At 44.4% G+C, this 21,614-nt stretch overlaps 1 long non-coding RNA gene across 2 annotated transcripts in view; it reads right to left on the bottom strand.

Annotated features, from left to right (window-relative positions):
- Positions 1–21,614, bottom strand: part of LOC109144315 — a 140,878-nt gene that overhangs the window by 17,129 nt on the left and 102,135 nt on the right. Inside the window, exon 3 of one of the 2 annotated variants that reach the window (XR_005603496.1) lies at positions 1,434–1,503. This is a non-coding gene — a long non-coding RNA (uncharacterized LOC109144315). Of the gene's footprint in view, positions 1–1,372; positions 1,504–21,614 lie in introns of those variants that run through there. The other variant, XR_005603495.1, reaches the window with a different exon arrangement.

The raw sequence follows: 21,614 nt of genomic DNA, 5'->3' as shown, positions 1-21,614 counted from the left end.
TGGCTACACCGCCGAGCTGGCTGCAGACTGAGCCAAGCGCTGCGGATCACTTTGGATTTGTGTGTCACCTCCCATACATGTTGATGCAGTATCAACTGTTTAACCTTTAAACAGAGTGCTTTTCTAATCCATTGGATTGGCTGAAGGACGTATATTATGTTAACAAAATAGCCAAGCCTGCACTGAGCAATGAAATATCCCCCTGCCCATGCCAGACACTCTCTCCGCCTTCGATTGCTGAGCCAGTGCTGCAGCGCTGCTCTTTGAAAAGCAACCAAAAAATGCATGACAGGAACTGAGATTATCCTGAGTCACTGATGCTGTCCAGAGGTCCCTTGCCCTGTCTGGACCTGAGCAGGATCTCGGTCATCAGAAAGAGGAAAGACCCAGTGCAAAAGTCGGGAATGAATGCTCCTGGCAGTGAGGCATCAGGCTGATTTATAATGGAAAAAGGACTGATCTGGGTCATGGATGTGCTAATACACCTTCCAAGTGTGTCAGGGAGAGGACAGGGATCAGCCAAAGAGGGACACAGAGTGGAGTCCTTCCACTTCTGTATCACAAAATCAGGCTGAGTGACTTCTAAGGGTAACAAGAGGAGGGATCACATCCTAAAACTGCTGTGTGGTACAGCCAGGCTGAGGTCTCCCGCCAAACCCCTATTTGTGCCTGTGTCTACGAAGCAGAGATTGGAATTGAACTGCTGCAGTTAACTTGCTTGTGCTTCATGCATACACACTCAAGAGGATTTTCTTGGTTTTTTTTTTTCTCTTAAAGCTGTGAGACATTTTTTTCAGATTCATCTTGTTGGAGCGGAAAGGGGGAGAAAAAGGAATGTTTCTTTAGGGCTTTGCTGAATTAAACCCCTTACATCTGAGCATCCTCCAGATCTGGATGTTGGCACCTCCCTACATCTTCCCCATGGCTTCTCTGAAGCTGCACCCATGATAGATGTTTAACATGCTGTAATGCATATTCCTCTGTAATGACTTTGGTGGGGCCATTACCATGAGTTACACCAGTGACAGATTGATACTTAAGTCAGTATATGTTTGCATAATATCTGTCTACGTTCCCACGTAGCCCCCCATTACCAGTGCACATAATGACAGCACCGAGAGCCACATGACTGGTGGGTTCAGCCCCAGTCCCTGTCACTTATTGCCATGGCACCCAGCACTGAATCACTGAGGGTGTTTAAATAGGCAGACATTAATTTATAGAGTAAATCATTACGAAATGGAGGAAATAAGTGACTATCATTGGCACTGATTTGATCTAATGGAGTCTCACAGTAAATTGCTAATATTCTCCCTCCCCCACTGTATTTTTTTTTTAAATGAGAAAAGCAAATAAAAATATAAACCTTTGTTCAACTTGCCATATACATTGCCAGGTATGCGGTTTGCTGATGATGTACAAATCCAGCTCACCTCCTCCCTGCTGCTTCTCCAGCTGGGGAACAGGATCTCCTCCTTGAGGTTTCAGTAGAGACTCGGTAACCTGAAAATTGGAGAAAGACACATTTATTGCTCTCTCCTACATGGCCTTTTCCCTTTCTTGTCTGAGAGAAGGCAGCTTTTGGTTCACTCCAGTGGAAGTTGGCTGTCCATTTCCTGATGGCAGCAAAGAGCAGACTCCCATCTGGTTGATGCAGATGCCACTGTTTTGACTTTATCCAGGTGGTCACCCAGCAAACCCTGTTGTGCCTAATTATTTAAGAGGGTTGTGAAACACTAGGTGATTTTATATACCATATGTGCTAGAAAACATAAGCATGAAGATGCTGTGACTTAATGATGTGGCAACTTCAGCTCCAAATCTTCCATGTTTTACGGCTTAAATCTGACCTTTCCCTTTCCTGTAATGCACTTTGTAGCATTTAGCATGAAAGAAGAGCAAACAGAACTGGAGATGGGGAGGTTATCAGCAGCAGTTACAGAGCCATCCTCCACCCTCTATCAAGATAAAGCACTTGACTCATTTTAGAATATCCATCCTAGGGGGAAGAAGGCGGGAGGAGAGAGGGGAGAGCCTGTCCATTAAATGGAATTTCAGGATTTGGAGATCAGAGACTTCCTTCATGGTGTTAGAGCAAATCACAGATCTCCTTCCTCAGAGCAAAACAAAAACACACTGGGTCTCCTGCTCTGGTTATTAATTTATTTATTTTTAACCCATGTAGTTTGTTGCTTTGACTTCTCAAACAATGGGAAGGTACAAGGAGAGAAGGATAATAAATTGCATTCCCTCCTTTTTGCCATCACAGGAAACCTTGAGGGACTGTTCAGCAAGCTGGAGCTCTTATCTGCCTTTGGGCGATCTCATTATCAAACCTTCATTTTGCTCCCCAGCAGGAGAGATGGCCTGCAATGTATGATAACCTCTACTTATGAAACTCACACTCCAGAAATCTCTGATAATAGGCCAGCTAAAATGGAAAACCAAAGAGCAGGCACCAGGTTTTCAGCCACCAATAAAGACTACACACATGCACACACACAGAGGCAGGTACCAACACACATATATGTTTTTAGTTTTATTTATATTTCTATGCACCAGCCACACTCTGATGGCACCTCCCAGAATTTAAACCACAAAGCTAATAGGACTAATGTTTTCCAGCATACTTGAAATAATATTTTCAAATAAGCCTGCGTGATATAGGAGCCTGTATTCCATCTACAGAGAGGTCAGTGAAATCAGTGGGAATTATAACCTATCTAACCTGCTCAGGTGTTTTATAAATCCCATTAAACACTTATTTAAAGACAGTTGAAAGTATGAGCTGTAGGAACAGAAGTAGTTCCTGGGGGTAGAGAGAAAAAGAGGAGAAAAGGCATAAAGAGAATCAAGTTCCCTAAGCACTTCGGCACTTTGATTAATACAATATAATATAACATGATAGAATATTTTATATTACTTTTCAATTAATTTCCCGTCATGATGGCACTGTCCAGGTAATCCTTCGTCCTCCAAATTCATTTCTGAACCCTACATCTCTGCATAGGACATTGAGGGATAAATGGGTTTGCAGCACTCCCAGTGCAACCCCTTCTGGGTATGGGCTAGAGAAGGTAAGAGACTGAGATCTGGGGAGTTCAGCTGCAAATCCCAGAATTCCTGACCATTTTTCCTGATTCAGACTGTGTGTCCTGCAAGTCTCCATGCCCAGCAAAGAGATCCAGCTGACAGACGGCCATGAGGGCACAGTCTCAGCCCACACCCAATGCCTGCCCACCCCACTGTGGGAAGGTGAAGTGTTGGATCATGTGGCAAAGGTGAAGAGGTCCTTTTGAGCCCGGAAAGGTCTCCAGGAGGACTCCCCTGGATACACAACCTCACTAATCCATACATTCCCACTTGCAGGGCTGTGTTTCCCAGCTCCATGAGCTCCCACCAAGAGCAGCTGCTCTGCCATGGAGCAGCTTTGCTGCTCTCCACAGGCAGGGGATTAGGCCATGGGAATCAGCTACAGCTCAGCATCGCTTGGCCATCCCCATCCCCATCCCGCTGCCATGCCAGAACTTCCTCATCGTAACCTGAGAAACAGAGCAATCCAGGCTATGAACTTAATTTTTATCTCCTTTTGTTCTGTACCACTGGGAGATGTTCTGGATCACACAGAATGTGGTGTGAAGGCAAAACACCTGGAAGCATCAAAAATCCATCCCCTCTCTTTTTGTTTCCACTTTCCTATCAGTAAAAAAGGTCAGCAATAGTTAGTGCCTCACTTGTGCAGGGAATGCAAAAATATATTTGCTCTTGTAAAACCTCCCTAGGCATAACACACTGCTGCAAATATGATAACACTTTTAATTATATTTTAATATATCATACAGATTATATTTTCAATACCTTAAAAAATAATCAACCTGAAAAATCCCAGCTAGTGAGGAAATAAAGGCGGAGAACAAAAATATTAAGATATGAAGAGATTTTTCTTATGAAGGCTAAATACGTCATATTTCCAAATTTCCATTAAATGGGAACAAATAGGAGGAAATAATCATAAAAAGCTGCAGTGAGGCACCTGGTTACCTGAACAGACCTTGTTGGAATGGGTTGTTCTTGCTGAACAAAAGAGTAAAAGTGAGAGAATTCCCCACATTTTCCTGCACTGGACTTTGGGGACATGCTCTTCTAGGGGTGTTTTCCCAAACAAGCAGAGGCAGGAAGGGAAGGGGAGTTCTCTTCACCCCAGGGCTCCCACCACAGGGAGAGCTCATCCACCCATGCTTTGGGAAGGGAATCATCATTGTCCATTTCCCATCCCTGGAACTGCTCCAGGTCGCGTTGCTTGGAGCAACCTGGTCTAGTGGAAGGTGTCCCTGCCCATGGCAGGGGGCTTGGAACAAGGTGAGTTTTAAGGCCCTTTGCAGCCCAAACCATTCTGGGATTCTCTGATTCCTGTGGCCAGGCTGTGGATCATCACCACCACACACACCAGGAGGGTGAACAGGAACCAGCTCACAGTTATTCGTACCAAATGATTATTTTATTTTGTTAGATTAAAGGCTTTCATTTCCAATGGCAGCTAATCCTGTGCTTCTCAGAAATAACACATACCCTCTTAAAAGCACGTAAGGTGAAGATTGGGGTTTCTTTAATGGAAAGCAGAATCACACCTGCAGTGGCCACGGCTGAAGGCAGATCTGTCTGGGCAGACCATGCAAGAGGTCTCGTGAAAACAGCAGTTTTATCAATAAAGTCAAGTCTACTTCAAATGAACACACAGAGGCCTTTCCTTAAGAAATGGGCGAGGCAATAGGCAAAACTCAAAGCAGTCCTCTTTTAACAGAGGTGTCTGAGCTCTTCTCAGCTGGCGTTTTGCAAGAGACAAAAACATGAACCCTAAAAACAAGGCAGTAGATCCCTGTTCCCAACATCTTCCATTCACATCCCACACCAAGGCCGCAGTTGGATTCCTGGGAGCTGGAAGGAGAAGGAGCTCGCGCTCGTTCTCCTCTCCCATGCTAAGGGCAGGTAATTATCTCTGCATTCCTGGAGGAATGTTACAATAAATATGGCTGTCATTTTTCATTACTGCATAGTGAACAAAGGGAACAAAGAGAACAAAAGAAACTGTGGTTTTGCTAACCTGGGCTCACGTGTGCCTGGATATGTGCAAGGCAGGAGTAGAGGGGAGAGTTTATTTCTATTATTTACTGTGGATTAAGCAATCTGGGTCACTGTCCTAAAATTTACCAGTTTTTTGAACTAATTAAAAATTAATCTCTGGGAAAATCCTTCTCTCTTACTTGGTGTCCCACCACTGGGTTTCTTGGCTTAAAATGGAACTTATTTGACAGGCAAGAAATACAATCATGTCTCCCTAACTTCTACTATGCAAAGCACAAATATTCACTTTCTCATTTTTTCCCTATTTGACCTCTCAGTAGTGGCCAGATTTCTGAATTTATCTTAATGACCAACATCTTATGATGTTGGAAAATACGGCAAAGGAATCTGTGTAAATAAAAGTACATAGAAACTGCAAGTGTGTCTGTTAGTTCCTTCCCTCCAAAGTCATCCTTGATGCTTCTCTTTCAATGCAGACAAGATAAAATGGAAAATGTTCAATACCCTTAATCACTGAGAATACCTAATCTGAGACACAGCCAGCTCAGAGTCCAGCTCTATGCCTGTGTATTTTTTTTTGCATGGTTCCTAGGTGTTTTTCCTGCCTAAATGAACAGATACTTTGATTTGCCAAACTGTTATTAGAGAAAAAAAAAAATTAGAAGGTTCACAGTGTTCACACTGACTGCAAAATTATCTCCTGAGTAGCAGAGAGAACAGTTTGCACTCATCTGTCTGAAGTCTAGCAGCAAATGGAAAATTACAGTGTAAGCAAAATTTCCCCTGGCAACTGTCTACGTATGAAACATCAAACTCTGGAGAGAACTGAAAACCACAGGTCACAAGAGTTACTCAAGAGTCTTGCCTCTCCCTTTCTCTGGTAATAGATTTTGCTGAGACCTAGGAGTGACAAATTCACTTCTCTTATATCCCAAATCCCATACTTCATCTTCCATGCGTTTTTCTACAGCTCTTGCATATCCTCTCCTTTTGATGGACATGGTGGTGCTGTCGCTTCTCCTCCCCAGGGCTCTGGTCCCTCATGGTGTCTGTTGCAGCCAAGTGGATTTGCTACCAAGATCCAACTTACAGAGACCCAGCTTAGTCCTAATATCTGCACCAGACACACACTTGGGGATGTGTCTTCCCAGAGCAGCACAAAAACACCAACTCCATGAGGTCTTGCAGCCTCAAACTTCCCAAAAACTCCTGCCTTTAACTCCTCTCGAGAATTTCACGAGTGTCAAGCTGCTGCATGTTGTTCTGTTATTTCAAGTCGACTGTACTGATATATGAATATCTGTGTATCTCAGAGTTACAATGGGTCCATATGACCCTGAAGGTGATTTGGGAGAAGACCAGCCAGCCCAGAAAATGAAGTTTTTCAGCACTGTGGACAATCTGCACGCACTGGCATGAGGAGAGCTGGGTTCTCTCCCAGTATTGCACACAAATCTTGTGCAGACACACAGGTGTGGGGCAAACGCTCAGCTGCAACCCTTCCTGATGGGCATTCCTACACTGTGGGAAGGTGCAGACACATCCCAGTTAGGTGCTCAGCAGCTTTAGCTGTGGGGTAGAGCATCTGCAAGCCCATCCCTGTCAGAAGCAAAAAAATAGAAATTGGTAGAAAAAAAAATTAAAATAAAGGAAATTGATGAAAAATGAGATATTTCTGATTTGCCACTCTCTGCTCTTATCTGATCTCAGCCTGTTCTCTCTAACAGGCACCTTCTTGTCAGTAGCCCCAATGACATCAATTGAGTGGGAGTGCAAAGCATCAACATTACTTGTGAGAACAATCCAGTTAGGGAAGCTTGCTCTGCTGGTAATATTAGAATCAAAACATTCAAATGCACAGACAGAGAGGCTAACAATTCAATTTATGCTGTGAATGCTGAACAGCACATTAAGCAAATCAGTTCAGATGGTTCTGGGTTGTTCGTGTTTAAAGAAGATCAGAAACAAAATTTCCAATCCTGTACCACATCTAAGAGCTTGAGAGGAAGCACTAAAACCTTCACTATTGATATATTTATTGTTCTGCATTTCCCTCAGCTGCTTGGTCTTTTACTGCTGCCCTGTGGTCCATAGAGAACTGCTGTGGTCCTTCACAGAAGATAAACCAAGTTTTCCATGTGGTTACACCTCATGCAGTGGGACATTTTAGGGATGCTAATGTTAATTTTTTCCTGAATATTATTCTGTCATAGATAATCTACAACGCAATATGCAATAAACCTTCCAGCAAGAGTTTGCCATTTCCCCTACAAGCCCAGATTTCCAGAGGACTGCAAGTTTCCAAAGTTGCAAACAGCCATTCCAAGGATTTATGAAGAGCTCTAAGCTAGTTTGTTATCTAACCACAACAGGTCACATTAATGCCAACTGACCCATGAGTGGCTGGAGGTGTTCCCCCACCTCTGACACACTGCTTTGAGTCCTCCATCAACCCTCTTTCCATGATGGGCCTAATCTTGGGAGAAAGTCTCAAAATGTTCCTGGATTCAGACTTAAACCCTGGCTCATACATTACAGACGGTCTCCCAATACTGCAGGACGGCATAAATCCATATGGGTCCCTTCCAACTCAGGATATTCTGTGATTTTATCTTTATATATCTATATAAAATACTGGACATTACCAGACAGCTGGATACATGGATGAGAACAACCCTACAGCAAGACCTGGGTGATTGCAGTTTCATAACTGAAAACGTCTCTTTCCAAAAACTTGAAGAAAGGGTCCAAAGCAGAGATGTGGAGCCAGCAGGGCTGGAGGAAGCACAGCCATCCCCTGAACTGGCAGTGCCACCGTGTCCCCCGGTGCTCTGTGTTCCCAGATAGGGCTAATTAGCTCTTGTTGAGCAGCACATTAGCACAGCAATGCAGACTTTCTCGAGTACCCCGGCTTGCTTGGAGCTACACTGTGCCACTTACAAATGTTTTAAGATTCATTAACCTCCCTCTGCACTCCCCAGCTACAGAGACAATATATCAGGAGAGCAAACCTGCAGCAGTGGTGAGACAGACAGGATGATAATTTCTCACCCATTCTCCTCTCCTCTGCTCTAACACACTCCAGATAATCACACCCGAAGCTAGATCAGACAGGGACAAAATTAACTGGAACTAGAACTCGGGCTTCACACATTTCTTGCTTGTATCTACACAAGGCACTGCGACCCTTCCCCATCTGTCACCTTGTCCCTGCATCAGCCCCACTCACTGACAGCCCAGCTCCACCAGCCTGGGGTGCTGCCAGGCTGAAATGATATTGAGGCACTAATGGTTCTGTGCTGTTCTGCAGGGCTGTGTGAGCCTGCACCAGGTGACACGAGCAATTCCACACCCGGTTATCCAGATCCTGTTTGTGTTTACATGCTGGTGTGGAAATTCAAGGTATGTTCCCCCTATGTCTCCCTCTCTTTCCAAAACTCAAAAGAATCAGTGCCTACAATTTAACCATCACTGCAGCACTGCTATTCAGTAATTTGTGTTTTAAATTTATGGAGAATATTACTGGAAAAAATGAGCCTGGTAATGAATTCTGTATTTATCTTTATTTTTTTTTCCTCCACAGAAGATCTTTGAAAAACAAGTTTTCTTTGGTCAAAATGCAATCCCCTCAATTTCATCAAGGTTACTGAGAATTATACAGGTCTACTATGCTGTTCTGGACCTGAATTAATAGTGACTCGTTTGACACATACTACTTAGTTAACCTGGGTAGGGTATTACTTTCTTATCTAACTACATTAATTGATTCTACATCACTTAATAGCTCAATAGCTTATCAGGTTACTTCACTCACTAGACAAGCTAAATGTCTGGAGGCAATTAGAGTGTCATTCTCTGTAATAACAAGTTTCTTTGAGAAGTTGCTGATGAGGTTCTTTATTACACAGATTATAAAACGTATCTTCATACTGTTATAAATATAGGTACAAATTGAAATGACTTACCAGGAGTCCCACTTCCCTAGCAACCAGGCAGATTTTAGGCTCATTTTAGGAATGGTTGCTTTCTCCCCTTCCTCCCCCCTCCCCAATGTTCTCTCCTGCCTTCCTTGTGATCTGTGTCCAATTTTCTGTCACTCACAGGTGGTCTATGACCACGGAGAACCTGTCACTGGGTCCCTTGCAGTTTGCCATTGTCATTGCTCAGCTCAATCTGAGGATGTTACCTCCGGGACACCAGGCTCAGTGTAGGGGTTTAATTATGGCTGCTGCTCTGCGTGGCTGCCACTGACATGAGGAGTGAAAAGACAGAGAGGAGCTCTGTCCTTCCACATTTCCCTACCCCGACAGCTGAGCCCTTCAAGGAGGATGGACACAAATTCCCAGCCTTACCCCAGCAGAAGGTCTGCTCTGTTTTCCACCCCATCCCTCGCACTTCAGCTTTGTTACCTGGTTCATTTCTCACCTGTGTGCCTGAAAAGCCATTAAACAGGGATGGAGAGTCCTCTCTCTGCGCCCCAAATACACCCTGGTGCTCAACAGAAACGTGAAAGCATTTTGCTTACTCCTGCATGAATTCAAACAGTAATAAATGCTTCTTTCCATGGATTAAATTAATAGCATTTAAAATTAAGTGAAAGATCATTAAATTAATTTTTTAAACTGTCAACAAGGCTGAATGGTATGGAAGAAAGAGCCAAAACCCAATACCTTTTGTGGTATCCCCAAACCTACCCCACTCCACAAAGCCTAAATTAATATTTTCTTAGCCCAAACCAGTGTCAAATTTGGGAAGCAAAGAAAATGAGCAGAGGGGGAAGTGGGGTTGTAAGAGATGGGCTTTGTGCTCTGGTGATCTCAGCACCATGCAAAAGGGACATTCAAGACTCTGGGGATCATCCCCCAGGAATGGGGCAGAAGCATGATTTTAAATGACAAAGGAAAAACTTTACTGTGTTTTTTCTTCTTGCCATTCCAAGTATTACTGCTGTTTCTCAGCCATCTCCTGTGGCCAGGCAGGTGGCTGAAACTGTCATTAATTGTGCTCTTCCTTCTGGCTCTTTAGGAATGTTTTTTGGTCACTGCTGGAAAAGCTGCAGGAGCTATGGGAAGACAGGAACACCGGTGGAGGTGAGGCAGAGTGTGAATAAACATTGTTTGTGATCTTGGTTTAAAGGAGGAGAGACCCTGTGTCCCTCCACAGAAGGAAAAATCATGATCTTGTCTGGGTTCCTGATGATTATTCAGTGGAGTGGTGACTTTTCCATCCCACACGGAGGCTTTGCCTGTAAGGAAAATCAGCAGCCCAAAGCTCTGGGCTGGGCAGAAGAGGAAGGCAATGCCAGATCACGTTCTGAATTTTCATCTTCTTCACTGACATCAGCACCTCCACTTTGACGCACACCACAGATCCACATCTCCCTTCAAAAAGCAGTTCCTGTAGGTTCAGAGTTTGGTTGAGGCAATTGTGGTTTGCTTTTAAACCCCTGATTCTCATCACTTTTTCCACGAACACCCTGCTGAGTTGGAGGATAAAGGCAGAGCATCATTAAGAGATGTCGTCCTGAGCCAGCAGCTCCTTTGCCCGGCGGCTCCCCTTGCTCTGGAAGCACCTGGGCTCTGAGCCTGCAGGAAGGAGCCTACAAAGCACAAAAGCAGCCTCCAAACAATCCTACAGGAGCTACAGCTGCCCTGCTCAGCCCAGCACATTTGTTTTCTGTGTGTCTCCTATCTCTGGCATTTAATATGTTCCGTAATTTTCAGAGGACAAACAAACAAAACCCTCGTGGTTCCCTTTAAACAGCCGGCAGCACCCACGGCTCGTTGATATTCATCAGCCAGAGATGTCTGCTACCTCCGAACAATTAGTCTAAAATATTTATCAGAAATAAGTGTTGGGGTTTTTTGTCCAAGTTTTTGAAGTTATGAGGCCTCAGATGGGATTAATGGAAATTTTAATTAAGATATGGAAATAAGCTGCTTTCTCCCTGTCTCTCTGAGACTGCAGGGAGTTCACATTATCCTCAACAGCATGTCTCAACCTGCTGGGGGAACCATTTGCAAGATGACTTTGTTTTTAAGTTCACCTTAGATAGGATGTTTAGTTGGGAATTTGATGTGAACCCCAAGTCCATGTCTGCAAAGAGCTGCTCTGCCCCTGAGTAAGGATCCCCCTGCTCTCTTCCACAGTCAGAATCATGAACCCTTTTCCCACTGCAGGGAAAAGCTTTCCTGAAGGAGGGAGAGGGATTTAAATCCTTTTATATGTTTTCTGACAGGCATCCTGTCCATCAGGCTGATTAGCTGGGCTCCATTCATAAGGAGAAGATAAACAGAAAGGAGAATTGAAGGGGCAACAGCTGAGCAGAGGAGCCCAGGCTGCCACAGGGCTGTCGGGGAGAGCATCCCAGAGGAGCAGAGGCTCTGCTCCAGCACTCTCCAGGTTCATGCTGCTGCAGACAGGACCCTGACGAGGCTGATAGTGAAGCAGATTTGAAACACAGATGATTTTAGGTCTGATTTTAGTCTCTGACTTCATTCACTGGTCACAGTGCAAATGCCCAACACCAGCAGGGTGAGCGCCCTCCTCTCAAACACCGCTGTTCCCCTTCGGAAAACATTTATTTTATGGATATTCATCTTCCTTACACTGTAGCATTGCTAAGAGTGTGAACTGAGCTTTTATTTTGGAGGCAAAGGATTTTAATTTGAGCCTTGGAGCAATTTTGGCCTCTGGTGTTTGCAGATTTCACTGGAAATAAGGAAGCTAAGTAGGCTGAAGAGTTAGATTCTTCCACAGAAGAGAAATTGTGACTTTGCATGGAGAGGTTGTCTCAAAATATTGAGGAAAGCTGTCTGCAGGAACTGCCTGCAAGCTTTTCTGCTTCTCTTCTTCCTTTAGTCTCTATAGATAAACCTCACTTTTCCCAGTCTAAAGATGAGGGAAACTGAAGCACATAGGCACCTATATTCTCCAAAGAGAACTATATTTTTGGATGCTTTGGCTTCCGGATGCACTAAACATTTGTATTTCTAGCTGAGAAGAAGATTTAAGAGAAGGGCATTTTAAATCTGTTTCAAAAGGTAATGAAAAATATCTGGTAAAATTATTTCAAGTCATTCATGTAATTTTGCACCCTGTGGAATCACACTTAGACACCTATTGATATGGATAAAGATATCTTGTTTATGGGAAACAAATCTCATTCTCAAAGCTGTTAAAGCAATGGAAGCACATCTGAATGTGCTGTGAATAACTTATTTCATGTGTGCATTACAAAATAACTCGTGAGCATTAATTAATCAAATACTGAGACCTAAGCATGAGCTATCTGGGCATTTCTATATCAAATCCATCTTACTGACAAGGGGAAACCAAAAGGCATGAAATGACTTGTCCAGGGTCTCCTAAAAGTCCACAGCAAGGCTAAAACTGAAATGTGGCCACTCTTTTTCTCTTCTTTCCAAACTAGGGACCGTCCTCCAGCTTTGGGAACAAAGGAAAAAGGAAAAAAGGAAAAGGAATAGATGCATTAAGGATGCCCAGATGTTCTTGACACAGAGGGCATAGGTCAAATCTGAGATCCTATTTCAAAATCTAGAGAAAATTACCTTTCCAATGACATGTGGCGTGACCTTCAACTCCTAATAGTGTAGGAGCAGTCCATTTCTGAACGTTTGCATCATGCATTTTACATTCTGGATCTCTAAATCATCTCTTATCATTTACTTACTTCTCCCTGATAATGAACACTATTTTTCTGCTGTATCTCTCTCTCTTTTTATTTTTTTTTTTTTTATGTGGGCTGCATCCTGCTACACCCTGCTTTTCAAAAGCACATGAAAAATCTCAAAGCACAAAACTGACATTTAATGCAAGGCTGGGGTATAGTTGCTGATTACTGCTTGCGTGTGTGTTTTGTACAAAACGGGCAGACAGACTGCAGAAGGCTGGGAGGCATTAAGCAGAGATGATTTTGAGGGGATCTCAACCAAATTAAACTTTTTTTTTTCAAGTAAAGCCCAGCAGGGGATAACAAAAATTAGGGTTGGATTTACTAAAAATGAAGTGCTCTGGTGATTAAAAAATGGTTGGCTGCAAAATCCCAAACTGCATTTGATTGTGAAACAGCACCAAGCCAAGATAGGGCAGCTTTAATAAATTGTGTTGCTAATTACAAATATTTCATAGTATCTCCGTTTAGACAATAAGGAGGGAACTGTTTAATGACAATTTATTAGTGCATGTGCACAGATATACTGTATTTTAATCTTCTTTTTATTTTCCTTTTTTTTTTTTCCAATTGGTTCTTCCAAATAGAAAAAATGATAATCGTTATCTAAGCTCTTGACTTCCCTTGACTTAATTGCAATCTAAGCCCACTTCTAATCTGTACAGATCATGGTTGCACGATTTGGAGTTTAATTTGAACCCCCGGTGAATACATGTGCAGAGGCTGGAGGGTTTGTGTGTGCACACATTTGTGTGCTCAGTGCTTTGAACGTGTCCTTTTTCCCCCACCAAAAAGAAAACCAAGCAGGAAAATGTCTCTCTGTATTTTCACTATTAGCACAGGCAGCATCCGCCTGCCTGCCAGGACTGCAGCTTTCTGAAGGATCAGGATTTTTTCCACAACTCCGTATTTCATGATATAAATATAATTCAGAGCTTTGGAAGTAGGAAACCATAATTTGCTGAGAGTGGGGAAGACCAGAGCAGTTCTTCTGTGCCTGGTCCACAGAGTGTGTCATGCCCCTGAGCTAGGGAGAAGATCCCTTTGTGCTTCAAGTCTGATATTGCAAAGCTGTTAAAGAAATCTGGATGCCTAATTCTTATTAGAATACTAAATTGAGGTTTTTCTTACACATCTTCACCTCGCATTTGCCTCAGGAGGATTCTTCCATCCATTTAGAGATGCTGGGAAGGGGATCTCAATCTCTGCATTAATGTGGCTCAGCTGGGGAGAACAGGCAATACGGATGAAGTAAGAAACAATGCTCCTAAAATTTGAACCAATTCATATTTGAAGCTCAAGAGAGACGAGTTACCTATTTTTCCATCTTTTTGATCATTATGTTTAAGATATCTGCTCATCCTAGATCAGGCTGAAACCCTCGAGCACCGAGATATCTCTGTGTTTGGTAACTGTCTCTAAGTAAACACAGAAGGGCTGTGTTTGTCCCTGCAGGAACCACATCCCCTGCATGGTCAAGGAATAAGCTCAAAACAGCTCCTGCCATGGAGGAAAAGACCCTGCCTCCTCCCCTGCTCACTTACCAACAGAAAAGCAAAGCCACATACACTGAAAAAATATTTGCCATGCTTGTAGCTAAGATTTAGGTTGATTACAGCTGAAATAAGACTTCCACAGTTTTAATTAGCTACAGGGTGGGGGCAAAGCTCATTACTCTGAAAACGTAATGATGTTTCCGCTTCCATTTCCACAATCAGGTTCCTGTCCTTATGAAGAAGGCATATTAAAGATGGGCTGTGAGCTTGTCACGCCACATCCACTGTTGTTGGAGCAGTTTGGACCTGGATGTGGGAGTGTGGCTGGACTCCATCCTTTGCCCTGGGTTCAGAGGCTGCTTCAGCACTGCCCATACCTTGCCTGAGCTGAACTCTCCTGCCAAAAGCAGATCCCAAACCCTCCTGCATAGTATTTTTATCTGCAGCAAACCCAAGGTCATAATGAGCTCAGGATTATCCCCACCTGAGATGATGCATTGTCCAAGCACGCTCCCACATGCCTGGAAGTCCCAGTGCCTGATGATTAACAACAAGCCCAAGTGGGGACACAGAGACAGGCAATGAAAAATGTCCCTGCAAGACAGGGAGGCTGAATGGGAAGAAACAAATCCCTTTGAGGTGCCCTGAGAGTTACTTTTAGGCCCATGATAGCTCCATTAGTTGTATCTAAGGTGCCACTTCGCATTTCATGCTACAGCGAAGTTTTCGTTTGACCAGCAGTGATTTGCACAACTTGTGGAAGTTTCTTTCTCAGTGCTGGCACATTAAAGAAAAAGGCTCCCTGGCGCTGCAGGCGAGATCCAATATTTTGTTGTCATCTACGATTGCCTATTGACTGTGAAAAAGCAAATAACACACTCTGAACCAGGCAAGCTTTTGGATACCCGAATCCGAGCCGGTCTTACTGCTTTCAAAGAGACCCTTTGGCAGATGTTTGGGGTTTGTGTGTGTGCGCGCGTGTGTGTGTGTGTGTGTGTCCCATCTTCCATGACCCCACCAAATGTGTCAGACTCTTCCAGTTAAGAAAAAGGATATCTTTTCTTTTAACTCAATTAGCAAACACTGCCAGCTCTGAGAGTCCCTAGCTCAGTCCCCAGGCTGTCAGCTGCCGGTCCAATTTTAGTTTTGTGTACTGTCTAGATAGCAAATTTATTGATGAAATATGGTCGTAGGTGTAAGAAAAACTTGGAGGATTCAACACAACTTCTTGAACCTATACTTATGAAGACTAATGTATATCTTTACGAGCTGGCAAATGCATCTTTCTGTCTCTGAAGGTTTGTGTATGTGAAAAAATAAATCTGAAAAAAAGATGCTGATACTTTAAATTTTGGCTTGTGTTTTGTTTTTATTTTTTAGTCCTGCAGTCAGGAAAAAAAAAACAATCTGGAAAAAACCCCATATAAATAATTGTTACTATGACAGTGCTGAGGAGACTGAGCCCCAGAGCAGCACTCTGTTTCACAAGGGTTTTCCTTAGCTTAAAACCCCAAAAAACTTCTTATGGAAGACTTCTGTCCTAAACATTATTGGGCACTAACAGATGCAACTCCTTTCTTGCTGAACACATAGGTGATGTGCCAAGAGACTGAGGTGGGAGGGGAGAGTGGCAGGAGGGACCTGTGGGTTGGCAGCTGGGTGCAAAGGTGACATCATTCACTGAAATCTTTGAATAAATTTTGTGTTTCTCATTTAAATTAATGCCAAATATATTTTGCACTGTAGCAAGGTACCGTCCAGTCCACGTGCCGTGTTTTCTATGAATGGGGTCTCTGGACACATAGGATCAGCTCAGAAGAGGTCCTTGGGGACAGATTTAGCACACATTAGTCCCCCAAAATCTGTGTTTATAAGATCTCTACCCATGCAACTCTGAAGCCAATGGGATTTGTTGGAAAAAACATAATCTCAGATAACCTGGACCACAAAGAATTGTAATGGAGAAGATTGGACCCTCCTACATCATTGCATGGAGATCTTGGCATGCGTGGTGATTGCCCTTCACAACGGCGAGTGGAAATCAAATAGGTCAGGGAAAGGGGGATATGGCTCCATAGGACACTGAGAAAGAGCTGGAGGGGAAAGAAATCCCTCCAGTTCTGTAGAGATTCCCTGGAAATAACAATTAAAATTCTCCCTAAGGACTGTGAGCATTGGCCAGGAGGGAGTTACTTCAGGAGCAGACAAAATGGTGCAAGCTCCTTGAAGTTAACACTCATGGCTTTCCTTCCCAGAGCCTCTGGAGAGGAAGCAGTGATTGAACCCAACAAATCACAGCCCATTTACACACGGAGAGGGGAACAGGCAGGACTGCTGGCTATGGAGCCAGGTAGCAGGGGAGGCAGAAAGCCCTCAGAAGTGTGAGAAAAAATGTCCCCAGTGTGTGGGAGGAGAGGGAGAAGTCAGACAGATAATGCTGCTGGCTTCTGTTTTGTAGCTCAGGCCCTCTCATGTTCTCACTGACTGTGTGCGACATGGGCATCCCTCCTCATTTTAACTCTTTACGTTGCATTCAGTGCGTTGTTAATGCCTGGTGCCTCCTTTGGTAGAAGCAAAAGGTTCTGAGCCCATAAGGGGCAGGGGGGGAAATCAATAAATTACAATAAAAGTGAAAGAAAAGGATTTCTCTGGCAACCAGCAATTCAGCACCAGCAGGAGAAGCAGCCGCACCAAGGGGGGAGCAAAGACATGGGGGAAAAATAAACAAGATGTCTCATGTAAGGAAAAAAAAATAAAGCAAGGCACATGTTTTGCAGGAAAGGAATAGTGGTGAAAAGAGGAAATTTGCATGGAATAATTCCCCTTGAAACCTTGGATAAATTGGAAGGAATATATCCCAGACAATAGCTGGGCTTTGCTGGGCACTAAAGACAAGTAAGAGGAGGGAAGGGAAAACATCCCCAAATTAAAGGATGAGGCAGCAAACTGCCTTCCTGCATGGCTGAACCCTCAACAACCCCTACCCAACAGCCTCCAAAGTGTGGAATTCCATGTGAGGGGGAAAAGACATTAGGACTGGGGGGGAGGACAAACATGCTGGGTGGCACTGGTGGCTCTGCCACAGTGAATTTCTTCAGGAACACTCAGGGCCAGGTCCCAGCTCAGTCCTGTGCTCTCCTGCCAGTGCTCTCCCTGCACCTTCCTCGGGGCTGAATTTTCAGTGGAGGGTTTTTATGTCTTTAAAAGCCTCTGATCTGGGGTCCTACATCAGTGGGGAAACAAAATGATGAAGGTCCTGACCTGCTCCAGGTCGGAGAGACTGGCTGGAGTGGGGAGTGGGGCAGGATCTGATCCTCAGGCTACATCCACACCCTTGTGCTGACACTTCCAAAACACTGCGTCTCTGCAGGTGCTTCAGCCCATTCCTTGTGCCCAAACTAATCAGCAATTCATTGCTAAACCACTCTTTGAGAAACTGCTTTGCAAATAAACTCTGGGCTTGGGCACTGGAAGAAAACAATCTCATTATTGGCTGCTGGGTTATTTTCTTCTTTAAGAGATCTTTAAGAGCAAGTCCGATCTATTCCCTTCGCAGTTTCTTCCTCCCCGTCAATACTGAGAACTCATGTGAAGCAAAACACTGGATGCATCAAATGATCTTCCTGCTTGCCTGAGAGTCACTTTGGGTGGGTCCAATACCTTTAGGTTTAAAAAGTAGTCAGAAGGTTTTAGAAGAAATGAGATGGAAACAGACTGGTTTGTATGCATGAAAAACATATATTCTTGTCAAAAAGCTCCTGGTAGCAGCTAACAGCAAAAGGAATGAGTTAAAGGAAAAAAACCAACATTGTTACTACGAGTTGAAAAGTAACAATGAAATTAAACAGGTCTGCAAATGGGGACTTAAAGGCAGGTTTCAGCCTGGGAGGCTCTGAAATAGCCAAAGGGAGGCACATGGCTGCAGAAAGCCTCGTGCTCCTGCAGTAAAACCCTGCAAGGCTGTTCGCTCCCATGAGAAATTCCCTGTGCCTTCCCATTGCACACATCCCTGAACGGCCTTTCCCTGCGAAGGGTCTCATCCTCCCCCTTTTACAAGAGGAGGGTTTGTACAGGAAGAAATAGATGCACTAATAAAGTCTTCAGTGTCTATTTTCACTAATTTAATCTGTGGAATCAAAGCAATTACCCAGCAGAATAAGGTCTCTCAACATTTTTGAGTCCTTGACAGTGACCAGAGGAACCGATACACCCAGGAAAGGTTGGGGTCAGTGGGAAACATGGAACATACAGCCACTATTTCAGTATGTAAATTACTCTCACCGGATGTAAGCTTTGTTCACTGCCTCTCTATAACCTGTGCCGCACAGACAGCCTCACTGACATTTCTCAGTCCAAATAAAGAATCCCTGCTGTAACAGGCCACCACAAATCCCTAATGCTAATCCTGATCTGACTGAAAAAAAAGGAGCAGGAGGTCTGTCAGGCACCTTTGCTATGCTAGGTGCTCTCCAAATGTAGACCAGAATGAGGATGCCCAGCAGACTGAAGTAAGTGAGAAAATCCTTTTCCCCCTCTGAACTTCTCTGGATTAACTTTTCCATGTGCTTCCCCTTATATGTGTGTGTGGGTGTCTCATCACCAAGGCCCTTCCTGCCCCCAGTCCCTGCTTGCCTGTTACCAGTCTACAAAAACACATGGACTCGCTCTGGAGTAAAATAAAAATATTGGAAAGCAATACAAGCAAAGCAATGGACGTGACCATTGTCTTCTCTGCAAGTGTGCTTGGAAAGAAAAGGCACAGGTGGAGAAAAAACGGAGAGGAGAGGAGAGGAGAGGAGAGGAGAGGAGAGGAGAGGAGAGGAGAGGAGAGGAGAGGAGAGGAGAGGAGAGGAGAGGAGAGGACAGGACAGGACAGGACAGGACAGGACAGGACAGGACAGGACAGGAGGCCCAAGGAGAATCTCCTGGGCATGGATAAGTTGCTTGCTGCCATTGTGGATCGTGGAAATGCCCAGCTCCTCTGCACTGGGATGGATTTCAGAGGAAGTATTCCCACCTGCTTTGCTTTCTCCTCCTCTTCCAAAGCACTGTAACCTGCCAGGTGGTTTTGCAGAGGGGTCACTCAGGCTGAATGCTGCATAATATCAAATTCGCCCTGTGTGGGGTCAAACACAGTGAGATACCTCAGCTCTGTGCTGATTCCCTTGGGTAGGGTTATACCATTGACTCTCCATCCCAATATCCTGCACACATGTGGTCAACGGACAGGAGCAACCAGAGGCCTCACTGTCCACCAGCCCTCAAACTCCACTTCCTCCAGTGTCCAGGGCAGGCAAGAGCATCCCCCTGTCAGGAGACAGCCCTGTATCACAAAAGGAATTTGCCATCATTATTATTCTGTTGTAATCGTTCAACAGCAACCACCCCAAAACCATGACTTTTCAAGGAGAATTGGGGTATTTTTCAGCCTACTTGATCCGCCTGTGCTGCAGCCTGGGAAGAGTCCTAGATTGAGGTTAGACCCTAAGGACCTGATTTCCAATATTCCTGCCCATTGGCCCCATTCAGAGAGAAACTGAAACTTGTGCCTAACTTGTCTCACTGAGCTCACAAGCACAGGACTCAGAACCAGGCAAGAAGGCAGAGCTGTCTTACACATCACCTTAGGCTTCAGTGTCAACAACACAGATGCTATGAGGCACTGCTGTGTCAAAGATGAAAAATGCACTTTATCTTCCTCATCATTCCATTGAGAGAATTCTAAGGAAATGTGTACATGTCTATATTTAACTCTTGTTCCTCTTCAAAAAAAAAAATATTATTCAGCTCATACAGGCAACGAATATAGGCCACAGAATCCAACACACAGCAGCAAAAGTACTCCATTATTAAGTCTGTAATTGCCAAGAATTAATTTGCTAATTGCATGCAACTAATCTGCGTCCTTTTTGTTTTATATCAATTAACAGAGTAATTAAAAAAGCAATCTTCTTGATAGTTCCTCGCTGGCAGTCTTAGCCCAGCAGAGCTAATGAAAGAGGGCCACCCTTTAACTAACCTCATTAGTATCTCTTCTTTTGTTAAACATCCTACAAAAAATAGTTAATTTTGCTGCATGAAGGTCCTTGATATTCGACTGCTAATGAGGGGGCCACACCGCTCTGATTTGGTGTTTGTTTGGAGAGTGGCTGGTCCCTGCTCCCTGCCTTGCTGCCCTTCTGGGGCTGGAGAGGCAGGTAGACAGCAGCAATCGTGGACTGGGGTAGAGTTTTACGGATAACAGCAGTTACCAAGCATTTAAAGTTCCCTCCAGGACAGTGATTTAGTTTGTTTCATTCTAAAAAACTCAAAGTAACTGACAAAAAAACCCACAAACCTCAAACAAAAAAAGCCCCTACAAAACAAAAAGCAAAGCAGAGAAAAGAAGACCTAACAACAAGGAGAGAGCAGCAAAAGAGGGGAATCACCAAGAAGTAAGGACAGGAGGATGGGTGCACAGCTCTGTCTGTGTCACTGTGATGCAGGAAGGAAAACCTCCGCTCTCATCACTTTAAAAAATAAACTTCAAAATCTTCCCACCTGGTTGAACATCATGTGAGCCTTCCTATGAATCATCTGTAAGTTCAGCTGGCCACTGAGCTCCAAACACAGCCTTCCTCAGAACCTGTGGGCTTGGTGCTGCCCTCACTCAGCAGGATAAAAGCACGTAAGCAATTTCTTTTTTGCTGTTGTAAGAGATATTCTATAACATTCCATTGTGCAAAGGAGATCTGTGGGGAGAGCTGCAGCACCACTGATGTAGCAGACGTTCACTGCTTCCCAGGGCCAGGGGGCTTTCATTTTGTTTGCTTTGGGCTCTGCTGAGTTGGGAGATGCCCGCGAATGTGACATGGACATCCCATTTCTGCAGCCCGTAGTCCCAGGTGCCGTGCGTGGGGCTGCCCATGCAGCGACTCCTTGGCTCCGGGGTAGCACCATGCCAGGCACCCGCTCCCTGTCAGGCTCCTCTGAAGGTGTTTGCAGCTCATGTCCTGCTTTTCACAAAGCTGTTGGAGCTGGAAGTCTCCCTGCTGTAATGAGACCTTCCACCAGGAGGCAAGTCGGGCTTCCCAGCGGCACAGCACAGCACTGGAACTGCCGCAGCCAGGAGCTGCCTTTCACCGCGGAGGGGTCCCAAATCGCGCTCAGGTACCAAAGTCACCAGCAATTTATCTCTGAACACACCAGATGAAATTTATAATTTTTCCCTTTCGCTGGGTTTCTAGATTTTCTCAGCAGATTTACTGAGAAAATTTGTCAGAGTAGCAGGTGACAGCGTTAGCAGGGTTTGCCTGCTCCAAGGACTGGGCTTTGTCAGAGGAGACTGAAACGGGTCCAGATCA

The sequence above is a fragment of the Corvus cornix genome, chromosome 20 (genome assembly GCF_000738735.6).
Source record: "Corvus cornix cornix isolate S_Up_H32 chromosome 20, ASM73873v5, whole genome shotgun sequence".
Taxonomy (NCBI): Eukaryota; Metazoa; Chordata; class Aves; order Passeriformes; family Corvidae; genus Corvus; species Corvus cornix.
The sequence above is the reverse complement of the archived record's forward strand: the minus strand, read 5'-3'. Positions and strand labels throughout refer to the sequence as shown.